The sequence below is a fragment of the Cupressus sempervirens genome, chromosome 8 (assembly GCF_028749045.1).
Source record: "Cupressus sempervirens isolate cs-2001-9-10 chromosome 8, ASM2874904v1, whole genome shotgun sequence".
NCBI classification, from domain to species: domain Eukaryota; kingdom Viridiplantae; phylum Streptophyta; class Pinopsida; order Cupressales; family Cupressaceae; genus Cupressus; species Cupressus sempervirens.
The window spans coordinates 341601860-341625980 of record NC_143125.1 but is presented as its reverse complement, the minus strand read 5'-3'; the positions used below and the strand labels follow the sequence as shown (position 1 = coordinate 341625980).

The 24121-nt window shown below is 33.6% G+C and overlaps 1 pseudogene; it reads left to right on the top strand.

Annotated features, from left to right (window-relative positions):
* The first annotated feature begins 11403 nt into the window (after positions 1 to 11403).
* LOC149542738 (2-succinylbenzoate--CoA ligase, chloroplastic/peroxisomal-like) lies at positions 11404 to 13574 on the top strand (annotated as a pseudogene).
* The last annotated feature ends 10547 nt before the right edge of the window (positions 13575 to 24121 follow it).

Below are 24121 nucleotides of genomic sequence, written 5' to 3'. Positions count from 1 at the left end.
TGTAGTATAGATCTAAAATGCTTCACCTATACATTCCTTCTTCACACAACTAAATAAAAAATTCAAAGACTTAAATCTCCTTTTTTTTGTATATATCTCTCCCTTTTTTCTTCAACACATGTATGCACATATATATAGAGTCCAAAACTTAATTCATTTCAACTAGACACACTAGAATCAACTAGTCATGTAGTGCCTCTCTGATTTGATTTATATGAGTCATCCTGATGGATTCAACCTCAATGATCTTGCTTTGTGATTGATTGTGATTGGGACCATGAGTGGTATACACCCTTGGGGTGATTAGATTTATGTTATTGTATCAGTTAGATTGATTATGCTTATGGCTGATTTATGAGATTATGATGTGTTAGATGTTCTCATTGAGGTTTGTGCCAGTGGTTACTAGGATTGATCTGGTACCATGATGTTGTTTCATGATTACCCTAAGATGTGTGCAAAGATTTCATTGTGTATTATTATCCTGCTACACTGGACAAGGTTCCTGTAGTAGTGGTTAGTCATATATTTGACCATGTCCACTTATGTGTTTTAAGTGCCTTTTTATGTTGTTTAACAACCATTATTAATTTCATTATTAAATGCTTAAATAATTAGAATAAATTGTCCATGTTGGATTCATTGGTTATGTGGTATAGATATTTACCTTGTTCATTTAAATAATTTATGCAAAATGGGCTATTTAAAGTATTATATAAATGAAATTAATTAGATGCTTTAATTATGTAATTTTGCGCAATTTTCACTTTGGCTATTATTATCATGCATCTACACTTGATTGTGTTTGTTTATTGTGCAAGACTTATATCCCCAAAAGTGGCACATGGAGTTAGTGATTAGACCTTTCATGTTGAGCCAATATCATCCCTATATGGGCGATGTGTGTTTATTGTCATTTTAATCCTCTGGTAAATGGTAACTTTGGGTTCATAATGCATTATGTGACCAGACCCGTGAGCATGTCCATGCATTTAGGATTCTACAATGGTCACAGAAAAGATTAAATTAATTGATGTTTAATGGGTTAGTGGGATTTTAATTATTTGATTTCATCTTTATTTTATTGCTAGCTAATTTGGTTGTAGTTGAATTCCATATAATTGGAATTGCCTAATTTATTTGGGTTAAGGGGCCAGTTGGTCATTAAGTCATTTTTATAACCTAATTTATAAGTCACTTTGGAAAAGTGCTTATATTGGCAAAAAGGAACTTTATTGTTCACTTTTTCACTTTGTTATTTCTTGCTTGGAGAGAAAATTGCCAAAACCCTCTTCATGACATTTTCTTCTATTGCTCATTGGGTGAGATTGGCTTGGCAAATCATCACGAGGCTAGCCTCGTTGGATTCGTAGCGAGGAGATCTTTTTATGCTGACACTAGTACATTTGGGTTCATTTTTCAACCTTTATTGGTCGAATTTTTGACCAAATTCGACCAACCCATTGGTCAAAAAATTTCTCATCGAAATTTTGACCAACATACTGGTTGGTCAAAATTTTGACTAATCTATTGATCAAAAACCTTCCAGATCCATTGTCCAAGTTCAATTAGGAATTGGTCAAAATTTTGACCAATGAAGATAGAAAGTTTCGACCAATGAAGGTAGAAATTTAGACCAAAAAAGGTAGTACAAAATTTAGGCCTTGGTGGAAATTTTGACCAATGAAGGTAGAAATTTTGACCAACAAAGGTAGGAAAAAATTCAGGCGTTGGTGGAAATTTTGACCAATGAAGGTAGAAAGTTTTGACCAATGAAGGTAGAAATTTCCACCAACAAAGGTAGGAAAAAATTCAGGCATTGGCGGAAATTTCGACCAATGAAGGTAGAAAGTCTGACCAATGAAGGTATAAATTTCCACCAACAAAGGTAGAAAAAAATCTAGGCGTTGGTGGAAATTTCAACAAATGAATGTAGAAAGTTTTGACCAATGAAGGTAGAAATTTCCACCAACAAAGGTAGAAAAAAATCTAGGCATTGGTGGAAATTTTGACCAATAGCTAGGTGTAAATTTTTTTTCAAGCATTCTATAAAACAATTCACATGCCTTGAGTATGATATGACATTTTGCATGCATCCTGCACTCTCTCATCCGACTGATGATGGATTACGTAGAGTGATCTAAAACCATGATTCTAAAAAACACACACAATCAAATCCAAAATGAACTTTCTTTACAAATGGATTGTGGAAATCTAATATTATTAATTTTGCATGCATGTCTACCAGGACAAATATATGTTTAAGTTGTGATTGTCCTAGTAGACATGCATGCAAAATTACCATATGAGATTTCCACAATCCATTTGTAGTGCAAGTTCATTTTGGATTTTACTGTGTGTTTTTTAGCATTATGGTTTTAGATCACTCTACGTAATCCATCATCAGCCAGATGAGAGAGAGTGTAGGATGCATGCAAAATGTCATATCGTACACAAGGCATGTGAATTGTTTTATAGAATGCTTGAAAAACACCAATAGTAACTAATATGAAGAATATATAATTAGTTATATGATTGAGACAAATCATGTACATTGTATGAAGGCAGTCCATGGCTAACAGGGCCCACCAAAAGATAAAACATATGATAAAAAAGACTTATTTTCATGTTTTGAACATATGGGGTACACATAACATAAAGGAGAAGATCTTCTGCTTGATTTTTACCTTTACAACACAATAATGTTTTGTCATAGGAAAATGAGTCTTATTTTGATTCACATTACATTTTTGTGTTATTTTCATTGTATTTGTTCTTTAAATTCTATTTCTAGAGACTAGCCATAATTGTCCCAGATCACCATAGACTAAGACTTGTACAGATATGCATTCTTCATTTCTGACCAGTCATATGAGAGAGGCTAAAGGTGGTGTCTTGAAGAGAGTGATCTTTTATCCCATGGCAGAAACCTAACCTTTCATCTATGTTAAGATATCCTTTAGATGGGAAATCATTATACGTTTATCAAATACTACTTTATGGAAAAGATATAATGGAGCATGCTTCCTCTTGCTTGTATTGTGTAGGTTAACCCTCAATTTTATGCATTCAGGTGGATTACTCTACTTTGAACACAAGAGTTTGGATTCCCTGATATTCTAAGGATTTGGGACTCACTTTTAAGAAATCCCTATGGGCCTATGGTATGTTTCTTTCTTTCATCTGAAAGAGATAATCTTCTATTAATCATTTACACAAAGTTTCAATCAGATTTTTACAAAAGTTCTAAGCTGTCAAATACCCAAAAAAGTAAATAAAGTAAATATGTGCTCTATTAATTTTCTTGATAATGAAATAAAAGATACTGGCATATTTGAGAGCTTAAGTCGATGCTTTTGAGATGTATCACATTTTTGCATAAAATTTTAGGCTATCTGGTGACTGGGCATTGCCTACTTTGTTACTGCAGGACATATTACTCCGCATATGTTGTGCGTAAGAAGCTACTTGTTGGCTAGTGGTTTTACATCAAATCTGAAGTTGCTTCAACATTATCCATTGATTGGCATCAACCATCTCTTGCGTGTGGCAAATGAACTAAAAACAAAATCTTAAAAGTTTTACACTATTGATATTTGATCATTCAAAATGTAGCAAAAAATGCTTGTCAATTTCAAATAGGTCTGAGATTCTTTTTATAGAGATAATAACCCAATCCAGAACAAAAATATGATCTAATAGAAAAATCATATGATTGTTTAATGAATAAACTTTTTTTTTTTTACCAAATGGCAAAGAAATTTCTTTTCTAGAGTTTCATCACTGAAAAGGATCATAGGTGAGGCATTTTACTCATCAGGGTTCAATTATCTAGTTCCCATGTAGCATGATGCTTAGAAAATAAACTGATGTGATTTTATGAAGATAAATCTAGTCCAATCACATTGATTGAATACTTAAGGCATGCAATAGTTATTATTATATATGAAATTTATCAAAAGTCAGGTCATAAAAGAAGGCAATCTACGTAAGATATTTTAGTAATACTTTTAGTTTTTAACTGATCTAAGAGGCTTAGATGTATCTTCCTTCAAATTTTGGCTTCTCCTTTGACCCATATTGGGTTGTTTTAACAATTAATATATTACACATAGAATGCCAAAATATTACCAAGACCTCTCTACAAATTTGTTTTGGGTTGAGACCTCACATGTTTGAAAATTCCATAAACTGAGTAATGAAGCACATTGTGAATCTTGAATTCAGTCCATTCTAAGATGGAATTAGGTTTTTGGACAACCCATGTTTTCTCTGTAGGGTGTAGTTTAATGTATACGAGAATATATAGGAAATGTAATAGATAGTAATGTCAGAGAACTCACAAATGCTTCTTTATTAATTCCATCAAGTGTTTGAAACATATGACACCAAAATGTAGGACAACAATTAACACAATGCCATCATTACAATGATATTTAGGATGAAAGTACATGACATATATAAGTGTCAAAGGGGTGCAAGCTCCAGTTATTTTGATATTTTGATATCCCTTGAAGGAAAATTAATTCCTCGTTCCTTTTACCTAGAATTCCAGTAGACAAATTATATCATTGAGTACAAAGCCCTAATCATGTGGGTACATGTTGTGATTCCTATAGAGATTAAAAGCCTTCATATACATAGAAATTGTATGTTGATAGTGAATCCAATAACAACTTAAGGGGAACCAATCTAGGTTGTCTCAGTATATAGAATTACCATTGATCTTAATCAATTCTATTACTACACCATAGATAGTATTTCAAAGAGAGAAAATTGGTATGCAGATACAAAGGCTAGTGTAGCCTCTTTAGTCTAACCCAAAATCATCACCAATGAATATCAATTTGTGCTACAAGTGTGGAGATCTCAAGTAGTATCAGAATTGCCAAGCCTTGGTGATCCCATTTGTGTATGGTGGGTACATATATAAGTGTCAAAGGGGTGTAAGCTCCAGTTATTTTGATATTTTGATATCCCTTGAAGGAAAATTAATTCCTCGTTCCTTTACCTAGAATTCCAGTAGACAAATTATATCATTGAGTACAAAGCCCTAATCATGTGGGTACATGTCATGATTCCTATAGAGATTAAAAGCCTTCATATACATAGAAATTGTTTGTTGATAGCGAATCCAATAACAACTTAAGGGGAACCAATCTAGGTTGTCTCAGTATATAGAATTACCATTGATCTTAATCAATTCTATTACTACACCATAGATAGTATTTCAAAGAGAGAAAATTGGTATGCAGATACAAAGGCTAGTGCAGCCTCTTTAGTCTGACCCGAAATCATCACCAATGCATATCAATTTGTGCTACAAGTGTGGAGATCTCATGTAGTATCAGAATTTACAAGCCTTGGTGATCCCATTTGTGTACATGTAGACTCAGAAGAATGGTTTGTTGGCATCTATGGGTATTTGAAGAGAAAAAATTCCCTGATAGAGTTGATGAAAATGCTTATATTAGGATAAGAAAACTCTTTGGTTGCTATCTTCTCTTGTTAAATGTCTTGTATCGAAGATCCTATAATGGTCTCCTCCAATGATACTTAACCAAGGGTGAGATACCACTCATTTTTTGAGAGGCTCATTCAGGCCCCACTAGAGGACATATAGGTGGTAAGTCACTAGTTCAAAAGGTAATTCACGTGCAATACTATTAGAAAATGATGAAGAAAGACTCATTTTCATTTATCAAGAGTATTCACAATGCCAACAACATAGAAATTTGATTTAAGCTCTTGGATAGGCTCGTTAAGCTCAAAACTCTTCATGGCCCTTCTAGACATGGGGTTTAGATATAATTGGAAAAATATCTCTACCACTATTTAAAGGCCATATTTTTATCATCATGACCTCATAGTATTTTAGTAAGTGGGTGGAAGGGGGCCCATTAAGGTCTACCATCACTGAAATTATCTATCAATTCGTACTAGACAATATCTAATTTCATTTTGGTTTATCTTCCACTATTGTCTCAAATAATAGGACATATTTTTAAAATGAGGTAAAATAGTTATAGAAATATTTTGTTTCCTACATCACTTCTCTATACCTTATTATTTTCAATCCAACAATTAGGCAGAAGCCTCTCACAAGACCATTGAGAAAATATTGCAAACATTTGTAACTAAGAATGGGAGAGATTGGCATACCCAATTAACCTATGCTTTTTGGGCTTATTGCACTAGTGTCTCTATAGATACATGATCTACTCCATATAGCCTAGTATACAAAGCCAATGCTATCATACCCCTAAACTAGAAAATACCATCATTATGTGTCTCCCTTAAAGGAGTGATTAGTGATGACACTAATAGTTTGAATTATTTGCATGAGTTAAAAATGTTGGATGAACATACTCTACGCCTTTGAGCTTATTAGAAAGCACTCTCATAACTTTAAGGTAGGTAATCTCATTCTTTGCAAATCCAAATGAATGTAAATGTGTCACCTAGTCAAAGAAGGAAATTCAACCCAACTAGTTGGGGCCATACGTTTTCACCTTTTGCTTATAGGTATGGAGCCTACAAGTTAGCCCCCATGGACAATACCCCTCTCAAGGAACCCATGAATGTGGTTCATCAATAATAGTGTTATGCCTAAATGTGTCATGCAGTATGAATCCAAGTGATCCCCATGACATATTGTCATCAACATGAGTGTTTATCTTTGTGGTAACAACCATGTTTGTGATATGTGTGTGCATGTATGGTGTGACTACAACTGTAAAACATACATAAAGAAAGCCAAGATAATAGAAGAATGGAATCTGAACTCCAAAAACCTATACAATGCTAGAGTGCCTACAAAGTAACCTGGTCAATATTGCTACTAAACAAGAGTCTGCAGCCCAGCCAATATAGCCAATATCTTGTGATGGGAACCTGATCATACTAGTTGTTTAGGTAGGGACCTAGGTCCCCAATTGAAAAGCTAGGTTGTCCAGAACGTGCCTGTTGTTTACAGTCAATAAGTTTCTATATCCTCTACTTAAGTGAAGTTTTTGGCTTTTTAGACCCCAGTTCCAAGACTTTTGTAACAGTATTTGTTCTGATTCTAAGAAAAATGTGTATGTTGGATAACAAGAGTATTATAAATTTGGAAGTTTATCTTGATGGATAATTCACAAGAAGGAATTTGGTACATTTATATACTTTCTAGTGTCTTGTTAATATTGTCATCAGTTGAGACTATTATTTATATATCCTCTGGAGATGTAAGACTGTCATGCTTCTGGCTGCATGTACAAATAGGAAGTTTGAAACACTATTGAAGCATTTAGCACACACTACTATCAAATCAGCTAGATGATAAGTACGTTGTAGCTTTATTGAAACTTCATGGAAGATGTTTGGTATCATTCATTACTGATTCCTAATTATGTATTGAGGCAATAGTTAGAGTGTTTTAATTTTGACCTTTTCTAATAGCATTGGGCTAATAGTTCTGATTGGTTGACTATCATGTTCATAATTCTGCCACATTCAATATGCTAGCTGAATCAAGACATTAATCCTTGACTGGAGCAATGGAGATATGGTATATTCATATACTCATAACTGTAGGCAAGTTGTTTGGACTCTGGTGCAAAGTTGTAGAATGATTTAATCTAAATCATTGGTGAAGAGACAAATTGGACCTAAATATTGAAAGCAATCTTTAACCACTTTATGTTGTTACCATATTGTTAGGAATCTTCTGATACACTTTGCTTTGAGTATCCCATGAACTATTTTGAAATTTTTCTTAAGGTTGATCCTTCCAATGTTTTATACTATGTCTAGTGAAAGGGGATGTTCTAGGGATAGGTATAGGACATCCTCGTTCCTGCCTCTAGGGGATGTCTCCTAGGAATCCTCCTCATTGGTAAATCCCAAGGGGATGCAAGCCCATCCCCAACATCCCCGTAATATCTCATAGATGTCCTAAAGTCCCCTGCAACAGCCAACTTTCAACATGGAAAAAAGGAAAACTTTAAAATTTTATCAAAAAAGCCCATGTTCCCATACCCTCTTAAAGCTAAGCAGCAAAGGTTCTTGGTATTTCAAGGTTTGAGCTAGGAATCCCCATCAAAGTTCTATTAAACATGCAATCCTTTAAGGGTAAGCTCATGATAGTGACCTCAAACCTCAAGTCTCAAGATCCCTAATAGGAGAAAATAATTCAAGTACTTTGGAACTCTTTGTCTAAGATTCTTGTTTCTATAATGATAAATTATTAGACATTTTAAGGGAATACAAAGAAACACAATTCAAACCAAAATTTCTAAAACCACACCTTTAAGCAAGCAATATTTTATAGTCCCTTACTCCAAAATCCTTGTTCAATGTGTATCAACCAAATTAGGCTTTGCTCCCGATCTGTCTTCTTGTAGTTTTGTTTCAGACAGGTTTCTGAAGTTGAGTAAACTAGTATTGATAGTCATTATTTGCAAGGAAGAAAAAAGAGTAAAATACTCATCCTCTTCATTATTTGCGACAGAAAAAGAAAGAATAAATTCCCATCCAAGGAACAAAAAAGAGTAAAAACCCAATTTATTCATGATCTATAAGAGAGGAAAAAGGTAAACATGCATCCAAATTATTGTTTATACTATGAAGGTGGCTTTCAACACAAGAATGATATTGAGTTAACCAATTGGTTGTTACTGACAAATATCTCAAAAAATATTGACAAATAAATCTTTATTGTAGAATGACAAAGTATACTCTGGTTCTACAAAATGACAAATAAATCTTTATTGCAGCTTACAAATATAATATTGCATAGTAGCTTGGGAACCCTCTGAATAAAAATAAACTATTTTAAAGAGTTGTAGAATACAAATTTATGAATAAACAGCTCAATTTTAGTTCTATTAACAACAGTTTTAAAAAATTAAAATAGTATAAAAATTGTGAATTACTACATGCTTGAACACTAAACCTATGGTGTAAAATGAAGATAACTATCAAAACTCTTACTCATTGCTAATGCATTGCCCCCTGGTTTATTAAAACTAAATAGCTTTTAAATACAAACTAATTGCAGATGGTTATCATGCCAACTGTTTATATGTTTTAAATGATGTGTATACAGCCACTTCCCCTAAGGAGACTAGTTACAAGTATCAATGGATAAAAAAGAATCTGTAACATGTAAAGTGTTGTGCTCAATACTAAATTTGTTGTTATTCTAATCTTAGAAGTGAGGAGAAATTAGGCTCCCACATTAATGGCTAGTAGTCTAGGAAATTGAGTTTATTGCATTATATTAGCTTCCATACAGTGACCCTAGAATGTGTTGCTTGCAATTTCAATCTTGTGAAGTAGGGATCAAAGGTGTAAACTTACCATAGAGATAAAAGGAGCCCCTAGAGAAAATAAGTTGTTGGTATGTAAAATTATTCATAGTCAGGCTCCTCCTGTTAAGGCAATGATCAACATTCCTTATCTCAAAATAAATTAGAGAGCATAGATTCTGAAGGGAATTTTTCGTTTGGATTAATCAAATTTCATTTTAACAAGATGTGCTCTATGATTTCCAAATATTTGATAAGGAATCTATATAATGGATCAAATTCAGCTTACTAAAATTTGTTTGACCTAAGCATAAATCCTTCTCAAATTCCATGTAAAGATTTATGTTAATCACTAAGCAATTGATTTGTTACGATTCCTTTGCCACTAATATTACTTGATACACAGAGACACGCTAAAATCAAAATATGTAGATCAGAACTCTATGCTAAATAATGACGATTCTGATAACTAGTTGTATAGCCAAATTTGGCATTAGCTTTATATTTTGGACTTCAATTGAAGTTTTATTTTTAAGATTGGACTTCACTATTTCCTATAGATGTAGCAATATTGAAGTTTTGAGATAGAATACAATGTGCTTCAAAAGTTTAGGGATGTACAACTATAAAATATAGGGGTTCGAAGTCTACAGAATAGTAGATTAGATATTCAGATTGTGCTCTATAATTCTAATATACCTTCAATGCAAATGCAAATTGAACGAAAAACACATAATTCTACCCAAATAAATTAGAGAAGTATAACTTATCAACAAAATCAAACTATTGAATCAAAAATATCTACACCAAAAATATCTAGCAGTGTATCTACAAAAATCTTATTGCTATAATCTAACAAATTTAAACCTAGAATATACTAACTCCAGTTGCATTCAAAATAGTGAAATGTTTCAATGGATCCTTGGTCTTTTGGTGAGGTTGAAAGTTGAAATCATCTATAACGTAAAAAAGAAAATAATAAGTGATTTCCTTCTTATGATAAGTTTGAAGTACTCACATTTATTTTAGTTATCTCTAAAATCATTTTTTTTTGGAGATCTCCCTATGTTCAAATGATCTCATATGGAATGTGGGCACGCCGGCTGGTGGCCCTAAAATTCTATGGCATTAGATATTGATCCATAGAATAGTAGGGGGCTCAGCATCTGATCAAGGAACTCAACTGCCCAGAGGGGGAAGATAGCTATCTAGAATTTTATGTGATCGAGGAAAGCTATCCGAGAAATGGTTCGAGCATGCTTTCATCCTGGTAACTAATCTGGTCTAAGCATCCCATCCAGTTTTTCAAAAATTTTGTTTCATATGAGCCAAACTTTTTTCTTTTAACTCTGTAAGGGAAATTTAGCAGTAGCATTTTTCCAGTAGGGTCAGTTCACCAGTCGTATGAGCGACTCTGCATAATGATCAAGTTAGGGGTGCCTAAAATTCTATGGGGCCCAACCATTATTAACCCCAACGCCACCTCCACTAGAACTATAGGCTATGGTTGGGTAACTTTTACTATAGTGTGAGCAATGTAGATTTTTGATGAAAGCCCTGGCCAGGGCCGTGATAGATAGTAGGGCAAGGCTCATATGATTGGCATTAAACATTAAATGATTAAGCATTAAACGATTGAGCAAAGCCATTAGATTAAACTAAAATGTTTGTGTTTCTAATGAAGAAAAGAAGGGTAAGAACCCTTACTATTATGGAGGTTGCATCAGTGAAGCTCTCAAACCCCTATTTGCACTAAAGTTGTAAAACGTTGTTGGCATGTAATCCTCAAACCCTACCTCTGCATGTAATCCTGGCGCCACAAAATGCAATGAGGAAAAAATTAACCACACACGCTATCTTTCGATCGCGCAAGAATGAAATTAGGGCGGCAAAGAGTTTTTAATTTTTTTGACATAGTGTAAGCCCGTGTTGGTCAAAATTTCGACCAACATGGGTTTGTATTATATATATATATATATATATATATATATATATATATATATATATATATATATATATATATATATATATATATATATATATATATGTTGCCTTCCATATTTCAACCAATTTGACCCTATTTTATTAGATGGTCAAAAATCTTGGTCTAAAAATGGGGTCAAATGTACTAGTGGGAGCGAGTGACATCCTACAAGAATATGTAATCTACAACCGTCTACAATTACACAAGATGTTGAATAGTAGTGGAATCTCTTCGGTGTTGGCCATTGTACTTGCAGGAGGATGCCATATCTTTATACCCAAGTTTGAAGTAGCTTTTTCTCTATTTGCAATACAAAGACTCTGTATTAGCGATGATCACTGTACCAACTATGCTTGCTGATATAGTTACATATTGCATCAATTCAAGGTATGCTAATAATTACTTTTACTTGTGTAACTAAATTCTCTTACTAAAAACATATAAATTAAAATGTTATATTCAAACCATTCCAAATTTCAAACTCTCTTGGCAAAACATGGTTTCTTTTGTTTGTCAAAACCTAGTAGAAATAAGAGGTTGTATCAATATGTAGTAAAGTCATAGTAAGAAGAGATGTAGTCACGGTAATCTTTTGGAAAAGGTGGCTGCACACAAGTTAGAACCAAACCCAAGTGTTGAGCAGAAGGAACATTTTTCGAACAAAGATTTTCCATGGAACAAAAATCTTAGCTATATTGTCAATAGTAAGATCAAATACTAACCACATATCACTATAATGTTAGTACTTGAAAAATTTCTTTGTATGTTTGTTACTTTTGTAAAACTATAATGTTTGTAAAGGCTAAAAATGAACTTACGGGAATAAATCTAATTTGGACACTGCTAATTGTCTATCCCTCATGCTTCTGCAATAGAAGAAAGAAAGGAGAATCAACACTATGCTTTTCAAGTCTTGAGAAGATACTTAATGGAGCTAGAAGCCTATCACCACAACTTATCAAGAAAGTCACTGAAATTTTTCCAACAGCTCAGATCTTTTCAGCTTATATTTAGTTTATAGTCTGCTTTAATAATAGGAAAGGGAGATGACATAATCATTGAAAACTCTCACATTTAATGATTTCTATTAACCTTTATGTCATGTTATTTTCTTTCATGTAGTTGCATTTTTTTACCTATTTCATATTACTTCCTAAGGAGACTAATTCTACTTCTTTTTCTAAACTTTTGTTTGTTATTATTTTAAAAAAGGTATGACAGAGGCCCATTCCTCAATGACTTTCACTCTTACCCACAATCCAATCATTTGACAAGGCATTTTTATCAAAATACAAGATTATTCCATGGATCCAGTTGATCAGAACAATTTTCAAGATCATCGAATAGGAGTTTTTGTGGGAAAGCTTGCTCCTCATGTGGAAATATAGATAGAACATAGTGATGAATGTCTTGAAACTAATAACTTATACAATGTGGGGACTATATGACAACAAGCTCACATGTGATACTGAAGTATTGGGGCTAAAATGATTCAACCATAGCAACATTGAGTGAAAATGGATGGCTAAATACAAGGGATCTTGGATGGATTGATGAAGAGGGCAATTTATGGCTTCTTGGCCGATCTAAAGACATGACTAAAAGTGGTGGAGAAAATTTTTATCCTTTTGAGGTGAGTGTTTCTCTTCTAGCTCAATGCAAACTTATAATAACATCATCTTTTGTAAAATTGCACCCATAAAATCATCTTCTTCTATTGTGGCAGTTTATTTTTTTATTGGTCTGGATATGTTCATCTTTGCTCAATTACTTTTGGCACTTTTTGGTTCTTTTTAAAGTCTCCCATCTACAAAAACTTAAGTTCTTTCAAACAAAACCACTTCAACGTTAGTTGTTGAGCATAATTTTCATTGATGGTCAAGAGGATACTCATCTCTTTCATATATGCTAGTAAATAATTTTCTACCATCACAGGTGGAGAAGATCCTATTATAGCATCTAAGGATTTTGGCAGCTATCATTATCGGAATCCCAGATCCAAAGTTTATTGAAATTATTACTGCATGCATCTAGCTAAGGGACATTTGGCACTAGGAACATCAGAATTTTGCAATGCTGAACAATGTAGCTATGAATGAGCAAAAAAATTGTCCCTAATGCTACTACAATTGTTTTGTAAACAGCAAGGACTTTCTGGGTACGCCTCTCCTATCAGACTATTTAAAAATTGTAGATTATGTGGTTATATTCTTTATAACATAGCCTTATATGTTGGAAAATCTTTAATGGAGACACAATCGACAAGATTGTATCCAGAATCAACTATGTATGTTTTGTAATTAATATTTCATATCATTTTCAAGAATTTATTATTCGATTTTCTTCCACACATTAAAAATAGAAAGAAATGGTTTGTGCTTTGTACAAATAGGTTTAAGTCACCAAGGATGTTCTTCCCACAAAAAGAGCCATTTCCAAGAACCACAATAGGAAAAGTGAAGAGAGATGCACTGAAGAGAGAAATTATTTTGAGACTTCAACCCTGTTCAAAATTGACAGCAACTAGAAGCAGCTTGTAGAATACAATATTGCTCTTAACTTCTGACGAACTCTCTTCTATTCATTTTTGTGTGTTATGAATAAAATAGAAGACAAAATTCCCAAATAAATTAGACTATCAACTTTGCTAATTGAACAGCTAAATATGAGATGATTTAGGGCCCACACGGATTCGAACCAGGGAAGCTTGTATAACATATGTTTTTAGAAAATCACCCTAATTAGAATGTTTCAAGTTGGATATAGTTGATTTGACTAACTACCGAGAATAGGGGCTAGTAGGTCAAATTTTTTTGGGTTAAAAGCTTAGTATGCTTGAGCAAGAGAGTAATATGATATAGGTTGCAAAAGCACACAAAATAAGTAATATCATTTTTTTCTAGAAGTCAGTCACAGGATCGTTGGAACAAAGCATATATTCATCATGAAAATCATGGCATGGGTTACATCTCCCTGAAGCTTTCCCACATCGTCCAACGATCATAAACATTATTCTCTTGTTTCACTCAACCACAAAATTGAAGCCGTCTATCATGCCACATAGCATAAATCTATCTTTGGGATCAAAACATAAGAGATGTAACTGCCACATACCCAACTCTAGTAAAGAATAGCACATATAAGTTCAACAAACTCCACTTACTCATGGACCAGTATTAGCATCTTGGAAAACTTGTCCCTCGAGCTTATTGTTAATATCAAATTCACTGGAGGCACCAAAACCACACCCAAATTCAAACTAGGGACCACCTATTTATAGCATTATAGAGTCACATTGAGTAACAAAAACAAGATTAAACAACATTACCTTGGGCGGAAGAGACCCTTCTACATCTTCGACCCAACACCAAAGCATGAAAGGCTCCAGTATCTGATGCAGGCTATGTATTATAATAACCTTTTTCTCAATTTCAACCCAATCATCTTCAGAAGACTGAGATGGAGCATCCTTTAGAAAGGGTTTAGAAAACTAGTCATGAAAAGCTTTCAGATTATCAAACACTTCAGGCAGAAGAAAATTCAAAAGGGACTAAAGTTCTTGCAAACCGCCTGATCTGTAGTTAGATGCTCTATGTTGATGAGAACCTAGATGCCCTCTGCATCCCGTGCATGCTTTGTGTTTTGATCATTCACCAATTCTTGTGCTTGTGTAGCTCCTCTGCACACTCTGTGTTGCACACTCTGTGTTAAAAATAACAATGAAATAGGCCAAAACCCTTTTCATTAACATGTTAAGCTCGTGTTGGTCAAAATTTCGACCAACACTTAGTGGTGGTCAAAATTTCGACCAACATGGGCATGGATTTAACAAAAAAGATGTTCTTCCTTGCATGTTCCAACCAATTTGACCCCATTTTAATAGATGATCAAAAATTTTGGTCTAAAAATGGGGTCAAATGTACTAATGCGAGCATTTCAAATTATTCAAGGAGGTTATTATTTGATGGCACCATTTCATGTATTAGCCTTTTGGCTATGAGGTAGGGCCTTTTGGTTTTAATGGTGCTGCTCCATTTTAGCTTTTGATTCTTGTTGCTAAATGTTAGGGAGTAAAGAACTAGTGTTCCCCTCTATTTTTATCCAAATCCATCACCTAGTTGGATGGGTGTGAGCATTTGATCTTTCAGCATGTGGGTTTGGGGGTTTTCCTACTGTTATGCTATTGGATTTCAGTGAGGTATCTGGGTCCATGATTTTATTTGGAAAGTGTGTTATTGGGTAGATTTAATTAGTGGGTTTTCAATTCTTTTGAATTCCAAGATGTTTTAGTTTTGGGTGTTTTGGCATTGTCTCATTTTGTGTGCCATCGAGGTTTTTGCCCATTTCTTTGGTTCGCTTATTTAGAGATTTGATCTTGTACCCCTTGCCTTAATGATTAGGGTCATGGAATCAAAATGGTGATAGGATATTCCAAAGTATTTTATTTCTCAATCTAAACTCATGTTTCCATAGTGGATATTATGGACTTGTGCCCTTTTTCGAATTTTCCAAATTGGCAATTTGTGCCTATTTGGTGAATTTTATTGGACCCTTGGTCTTGTAACCCTATTCTTGAATTGAGGTTTTAGTTTCATTGTTATCCGAGAAATTTGATTTTTGGGCTTTTTATTCTTGCCTTGGTTTGTGTGTCACCCATATTTTGTTGGGATTTTGGCATTGTTTCCTTGGATGGTGGAAATGGATTGTATTCCATGTTTCCTTGCATGTTATTTTTCCCCTTCATGGACATAGGGATTTATGTAGAATCCATACTCCCAGATTTAGGCCAGTTGAGTGAGTTTGTGATGCTTGGTAATTTATTGTACATTGGGACTCGTGTAGAATCTGTACTCCCAAATATAGGTTGGTTTAGTGATCTTGTTTTACTTTCTATTTTATTTTTTTCTCATCCAGCCCTTGTTCGTATGATCATCATGTAGTTGGTGTGCCCACACATAAGCACATGAGTGTGCATTTGTCAGGTTCTTGCGAGACCCGAGCTCCTGATTTCTTGTCGGTTGAGTTATGTTCATTGGGGTTAAGTTGGGAAACTGCATTGCCTATGGTCACTCATCATGTGATGAGCATGGGTATGTAGGGTAGACAAGTGGAGGGACTTCTCTATATACCCCAACTATTTTGACAAGGTATACGTGAGGAAGTTTCTAATAAGTGATAACTAAATGAATTCATGGGTAATTAACTAAGATAAGAAAATATTTTGTACCTATATTGGTATTCTGATAGGTATGTGCCCGTTCAATTTATTCGAGCACCAAATGTATGCACGATTCATCTAGGGACACAACACGTTGGCCTCCCAAGGGAATCCCGAGGGGAAAGGTTCCATACGATGCTTAGCTTGGGAGTCCCAAGCGATCTACTCTCCACTAGATTCCCTACATAGTAGATCCATAGAGTGTTTGACCAGGACCTGTTGCATTGTATTGTATCATGACCTTGGTTACAGTCCTCTGAACTATTTGGTGTGAGCATTAGCCTTGGATGATTGTATTGTGTAATTGTGGTTGGATCATTATCTCCATCAGCACGATGGGAGTGGGCCTATGGATACCACGTAGTTGGGAGGCATAGCTACCTATACCACTGTTAGAGACCAATGTACAAAGATGGTCTATTTCTAATTTGAGGCCAATGCTAGATATTCGCTTGGTACTTGGTGTATCTGGAGTATGTTCTCTAGTGATTTGTGTTTTGCTTTGGATGCATTTTCTATCATGTTTAGATGATGTTTAGTATGTTACTTGATGCATTCCTTTATCATGCTATTGTATCGTATTGCTAGATGATGTTTTTTACCACTACTTTGGAGTAGTGATGCTATTGGTAGATTAGCATGTTGGATTTACTTGTTTTTATGAGCTTATTTGATGATTATTGGTAAGAATGATCTAATGACACAACTCCAACTATCTTGTTGGAAATTTGAGATTCATGCTCAGGGGATGGCTAGGGCCTTTGAGGTCTCATGATGCTATTATGGTTGGGAGGAAACAAGCACGGTTGTTTTTAGTTTGATGCTTCATTGCTTGTGCTTTTCTTCTTGTGATATTTGATTTATGCACATGTATGTGCATTGCAATGTTGCTTTCCACATGATTACATTAGATTTTATGGATTATATGTTAGAGTTATTTGATCTCCTTTATGCTCTCAAGTGATCATTCCTTGATTTACATGGATCTGGTACTCCCCAATGTGGAGGTTTCATGTTTTTTAATCTTGTCTTATTGTGTTGTTGGCATTTCTCACATGGGAAGGGGAGTTTCTCGTGTGAGAATGTATTTTCTCATGTGGGCATACATTCTCTGTTGCACAAGCATGCATTCCCTCACACAAATGTGCACTTCCTCATGCGAAGAAATGAAGTCTCGTATGGCATGACACAAAGTCTCGTGCAGCGTGATGCAAAGCCTTGCATGGCGTGACACAAAATCTTGAGTGTGATATTGTGAATCCTCACACTTGAAGCAATGAAAATCATCACATGCAATTATCCAAGGTCTCGCATGAAGAAGCAAAGTCTCGCATGAGAAACAGTGAACATTTTGGCTTGGCCAAGGAAAGTTTGGAAGTTGGTTGTGGAAACCTTGTTGGATTCCACACCTTCCTCGATCAAAATAGATTTATACGGGGTAAAATATATATTTTTTCTTTATACTTAAGATATATTTTCATATATGCAACGATTCATTTGAGATAGGTTCCAAACCTTTCAAAGTTAAGATAAAGATTCTAAAAAAAATTTAGGGCTTCAGGATTTTAGACTTAAGAAAATTTTAGGATCCAACATTTGTCTTTTAGCATGGTTTCTAGTAGATGAGTGGTTGTAATCTTGAGCCCTCGTCTTGTGCATTACCATTGTTGATCTCAACTTGTGATTCTTGATTATGATATGATTATTGGAAATGGATTTGTATGTCTAACAATGATAGGAACTTCTACTTTAGGTTTTAAATAAAAGAATGTTCCCTTGGTATATTCTCATGATTTGTGTGATCTTTTTTTTGTTAGTTGGTTGTTGGACGTGTTGGTAAGTAGTGGTGCTTGGAGATCATTGATTTTTTGGATGGTTTGATTAAGTCTTCTAGTGCGATCTTTTGATTGGAAGCATTTTGATGTTGTTTGAATCCATGCTTGATACTTTTAAAAGAAAATGTATTGTCTTTTATTTATCCTTGTTCCAAGGATCTCTAGGCGGGGTATTACAAGTCAACTAAGGAAAATTATTACACATTTCAATTAGAATTACTCTGAGTTAGTTTCAATACATTAGCCAAAAAATTATTAAAATATGTGCACTTGATTTTGCACACTTCATCCAATCCTTAGTCATATCTTAAATTTGTAGAACCAAAATAATTCATGTGATAAAGTGGATCAACTGACCAAGTGTCATAGTCTAGAGAAACAAAGTAAGTAGCATATTAATTTACCAAGTTACCAAGAAAGAAATTCATCTTCAAAATTTTAATAGGAGATCACATGGATATCTACAACTTAATAGAGGATATTTTGTGATACAATGTATATATGCAAGTAGGGATTCTTCAATGAAGATGCTAGTGATTGATAGAAGTGTGTGTGAAATATTGTGAAGAGTGTAAGTGTGAATGTGTAATCTATAAAAATAAAATTACTAACTAATGTATGAAAAATAACTACAATCAACATTATAGAGGAAAGCACTTGTGAATAGTTTAACTATAAATCATTGTGATCGTTTTCATTGTAATATTGCTCCAAAGAAATGATCTTCAATGGTTTGCAAGTAATTATATCTTTCCCTAAGGCAGTGTGCCTTAGTCTGCAAACCCAATTTAGGATTAGCGAACTCCTTGGCCTCTAACCTAAAACTTTTATAATCAAGTTCTTCATATAGTGAGTGTTACTCTCATCATAGTTTTTCTCATCTTGGGTTTTCCATGTAAAAAATTGGTGTTATATGTTCTCCTTTTGTGTTTTAGTTGTTTGTTTATGCACATGAATGAATGATTGGAAATAAACTTAAGTTTTAATTATATGGTGATTGACCACCCTCACCTTCTCACCATCTGAAGGTCTTCAATATCCTAGATTGTGGATTTGACTCCTAATTTTCTTGTAATGTATAAATGAAGGTCCATTGCACATTGCTTGAAAGGTTAAAGGGAGTCTAGCCCTAGAAAATATTGAGTTATGGATCATTGCAATTAAATTTACAATAATAAGATTCATGTTGTGATCAAATAGAAAGCACTAAAATAGATCTACTTTAATTGAATAACTTAGTCTCCATTATTGCTATTATAGATAGGGCTAGGTTGTCGATTAGACACTTAATTTTTCTATAGTGTGTAGAGCAAGATTGATTAGACATTATTTGAAAGGTTATAGGTTCATCCTATAAAACATTAATCTCTGTGTTCGTGTGTTCAAAATTAACAACTATAATCATAATGACTTCAATTGGAAGACACTAACATGGATATACTTCATTTGAATGACTCTTAGGATAAAATAACTTGATCTTCACCTACTTCAATTGAATGAACTTTAGGATCAACTCACTCAACATCAATTATGTTAAGATAGCCAAAACCGTGGATTCAACTCTTCATTTGCTTAGATGAGGATCTATTGTACATCCTTCAAAAGGTTATAAGAGAGCTCATCCCATAAAAGACAAAGGTTGGGGTCCCATTAAGGAAGGCTTCCTAAAAGATAGAGTTGAAGTTGTTAAGAATGTTTAAAAGAATTTCAAAGTTGTGGGTCTCGTGATTTTTATAGTGCAATTCACCTAAAAAGATTAAGCATTGATGTTTAAGGAAGTTGGTGGTCTCATGAATACAATGACTTTGTTTTCCATACTTTGTGCATTAAAAAAAGTACAAATGGCATTTTCTCTTTATTTATTTTTTGAGAAAAAATTGAAATTAAACATTTAACAAGTGGCGAATAGGATTCCTAAGTTGGTGGGGCAATTTTTAACCCTACCATTTTTTCTCTTACTTACTCCATACCCCATGTGGCTACTTATGCACAATTTCTTCTTAAATTTAAGCACCTACAGTGTTCCCATATAAACTTTTGATTAGGAGAAACGGATAAATTGGAATATTTTAATGGAGCAACAACTGCTTAAAACTACAAATAACCTTTAGAGGAGGTTGGAAATAACTTATTAAAAAATGGGCATGTCTTCACTTTTTTCCTCTCATTTTCATCTATATAAAATTTTGCTTCCACATTGTGTTTGCAATAAATATTATTAATGTTTTTATTTAAAATATCATTTAAGAGAAGTGCATAGAAAAAACTCTATGCATGGGGTCACCAATTTCATAAATTGGTACTAAAAATGTTGAGAAATAGTTGCTAAAGAAAATGAGCTTAGCAACCCTTACTAAAAAGTAGAAATTCTTATTTAAGAAAATATGATTGCAAATAATCTCCTAAAGAAACAAAATTTTGTTCATATGACCTCCTCTTCCTAAAAAATTAAAACTGTAACTCATTTGTATTTTACCTATACCTAAATTTCATATCATTGTGATCAATTTTGAGTTCTCTCTCTAAATGAACTCCATATAGACCTCCCTTTACTATAAAACTAAAAGCTCCTATGCAAATAATCTCCTAACAAAATAAAAATGTGTCCATGCAACTTCCTATTCCTTAAAAAATGAAACCTAAACCTTCATCAATCTACCTAAACTACATATCGCTGTAATAAACTCTCGATTCCTCTCTAAGTGAATGTTGTTTATACCAATTTGACAAGTAGTAGAGGTCGTCAAATTTATGGTTTTGATTAGAGGCAAAATATAAATTGGAACCCTCCTCTATTTGAAATAAAAGAGAGGTTGGAATAGCTTATTGAAAAATGCCATGCGTCTTCACCATTTTTTCCCTCTCCTTTTCATTTGTCTAAATTTTGCTTCCAATTATTTTTATAAATATTCTTAATTTTTTATTTAAATTTCAATACATAGAAAAAATTTCTATGCATAGGGTCATGAGCTTCACTAATTGTGCTAAAAATGTTGAAAAGTAATACTTATCGAAAATGAGATTAATAACTATGTATAAGTTTTCCCTTACTAAAAAGTAAAAGCTCCTATGCAAATAATATTCTAAAGAAACAAAATGGTGTCCATGCAACTTCCTCTTCCTTAAAAAAATGAAGCTTACACCTTCTTACAAGAGCTCTCAGTCTACCTAAACTATAGATTAGTGTGATATTTAACTCTTGATTCATCTCTAGTGAACGTTGTTTATACCCATTTGACAAGCAGTAGAGATCTTCAAATTTCTAGCTTTGATTAGAGGCAAAAGATAAATTGGAACCTTCCTCTATTTAGAATAAAAAAGGGGTTGAAAATAGCTTATTGAAAAAATGTCATGCGTCTTCGCCATTTTTTCCCTCTCCTTTTCATTATTCTAAAATTTTGCTTCCAATTTTTTTAAATAAATCTTATTAAATTTTTATTTAAATTTTAGTGCATAGCAAATTTTTCTATGCATGGGGTCACAAGCTTCACTAATTGTACTAAAAATTTTGAAAAGTAACTCCTATTGAAAATAAGCTTAACAACTACGTATGAACTTTCCCTTACTAAAAAGTAAAAGCTCATATGCAAATGATCTCCTAACAAAACAATTTTTTGTCCATTCAACTTCCTCTTCCTAAGAAAAAAAATTATAGCTTAAGCCTTTGATAAGATCTCTCGGTTTACCTTTGCCTAAACTATAGATCACTCTGTTGAATTCTTGATTCCTCACTAAGTGAACATTGTTATCCCTTTATAAGACCTTTGCAATTTACCTTTGCCTAAATTGCAGATCACTATGATAAACTCTCAGTTCCTCTTTAAGAAGAGATGATAGAAAATAATTCCATAGTAAACAAAACTTTATTCACACAACTTCGTCTTCCTAAAATATAAAACTTAAACTTACCTTTGCCTAAACTACAGATTGGTATGATAAACTCTCAATTCCTCTTTAGTGAATGTTGTTTATATCCATTTGACAAGCAAAAGAGGTCGTCAAGAAATTGCATATAAACTTTCCCTTGCTAAAAAGTGAAAGCTCCTATTCAAAAAATCTCCTAACGAAACAAAATTTTGTCCATGGAACTTCCTCTTCCTAAGAAAAAAAATGGCTTAAGCCTTTTATAAGATCTCTAAGTTTACCTCCGATTAAATTGCAAATCACTTTGCTTGAATTCTCAATTCCCCTCTAAGTGAACATTGTTAGCCCCTTATAAGACCTCTGTAGTTTACCTTTTACTAGACTATAGATCACTATGATAAACTCTCGATTCCTCTTTAAGAATAGATGATAGAAAATAATTCCCTAATAAACAAAAATTTATTCACACAACTTCCTCTTCCTAAAAAATTAAAACTTAAACTTACATTTGCCTAAATTGCGTATCAATGTGATAAACTCTCAATTCCTCTTTAAGTGAACGTTGTTTATATCCATTTGAGAAGCAAAATAGGTCGTCAAGAAACTACATTTAAACTTTCCCTTACTAAAAAGTAAAAGCTCCTATGCAAACAATCTCCTAACGAAACAAAATTTTGTCCATGCAACTTCCTCTTCCTAAGAAAAAAAAAAAAGCTTAAGCCTTTTATAAAATCTCTCAGTTTACCTCTGCCTAATTGCAAATTACTCTGTGTGAATTCTCGATTCCTCTCTGAGTGAACGTTGTTACCCCCTTATAAGACCTTTAAAGTTTACCTCTACGTAAATTGTAGATCACTGTGATTGACTCTTGATTCCTCTTTAAGAAGGGATGATAGCAAATAATTCCCCAATAAAAAAATTACTCACACAACTTCCTCTTCCTAAAATATAAAACTTAAACTTAACTTTGCCTAAACTGCAGATCAGTGTGATAAACTCTCAATTCCTCTTTAAGTGAGCGTTGTTTATATCCATTTGACAAGCAAAAGAGGTCGTCAAGCAACTGCTACACAAAAACCTTCCCTTACCAAAAAGTAAAAGCTCCTATGCAAATATCTCCTAACAAAACAAAAGCTTGTCCATGCAACTTCCTCTTCCTAAGGAAAAAAATAAAGCTTAAATCCCTTGTAAGACCTCTCAGTTTACCTATGCCTAAGCTAGCCCAAACTCTCGACTCCTCTCTAAGTGAACATTGATATCCCCTTATAATACCTTTGCAATTTACCTCTACCTAAACTACAAAATACTCTGATAAACTCTCGATTCCTCTTTAAGAAGAGATGATTGCAAATAATTACTCAATAAACAAAACTTTACTGACACAACTTCCTCTTCCTAAAAGATAAAACTTAAACATACCTTTGCCTAAACTACAAATCATTGTGATAAACTCTTGATTCCTCTTTAAGTGAACGATTTTGTCCCCTTATAATACCTCCGTAGTTCACCTCTGCCTAAACTGCAGATCACGGTGATAAACTCTCAATTCCTCTTTAAGAAGAGATGATTGCAAATAATCCTCTAATAAACAAAACTCTATTCACATAACTTCCTCTTCTTAAAATATAAAACTTAAATTTACCTCCACCTAAACTACATATCACGGTGATGAACTCTTGATTCCTCTCTAAGCGAACATTGTTATCCTATTACAAGACCTCTACAATTTACCTTTGCATAAATCAATAGAATAAACTCTCAATGATTGCAAACAATCCTCTAATAAATAAAACTTTATTCACACAACTTCCTCTTCTTAAAATATAAAACTTAAAAACTTACATTCTCCTAGACTAGAGATCACGGTGATAAACTCTCGAATCCTCTCTAAATAAACGTTGTTTACACCCATTTGACAAGCAGCACAGGC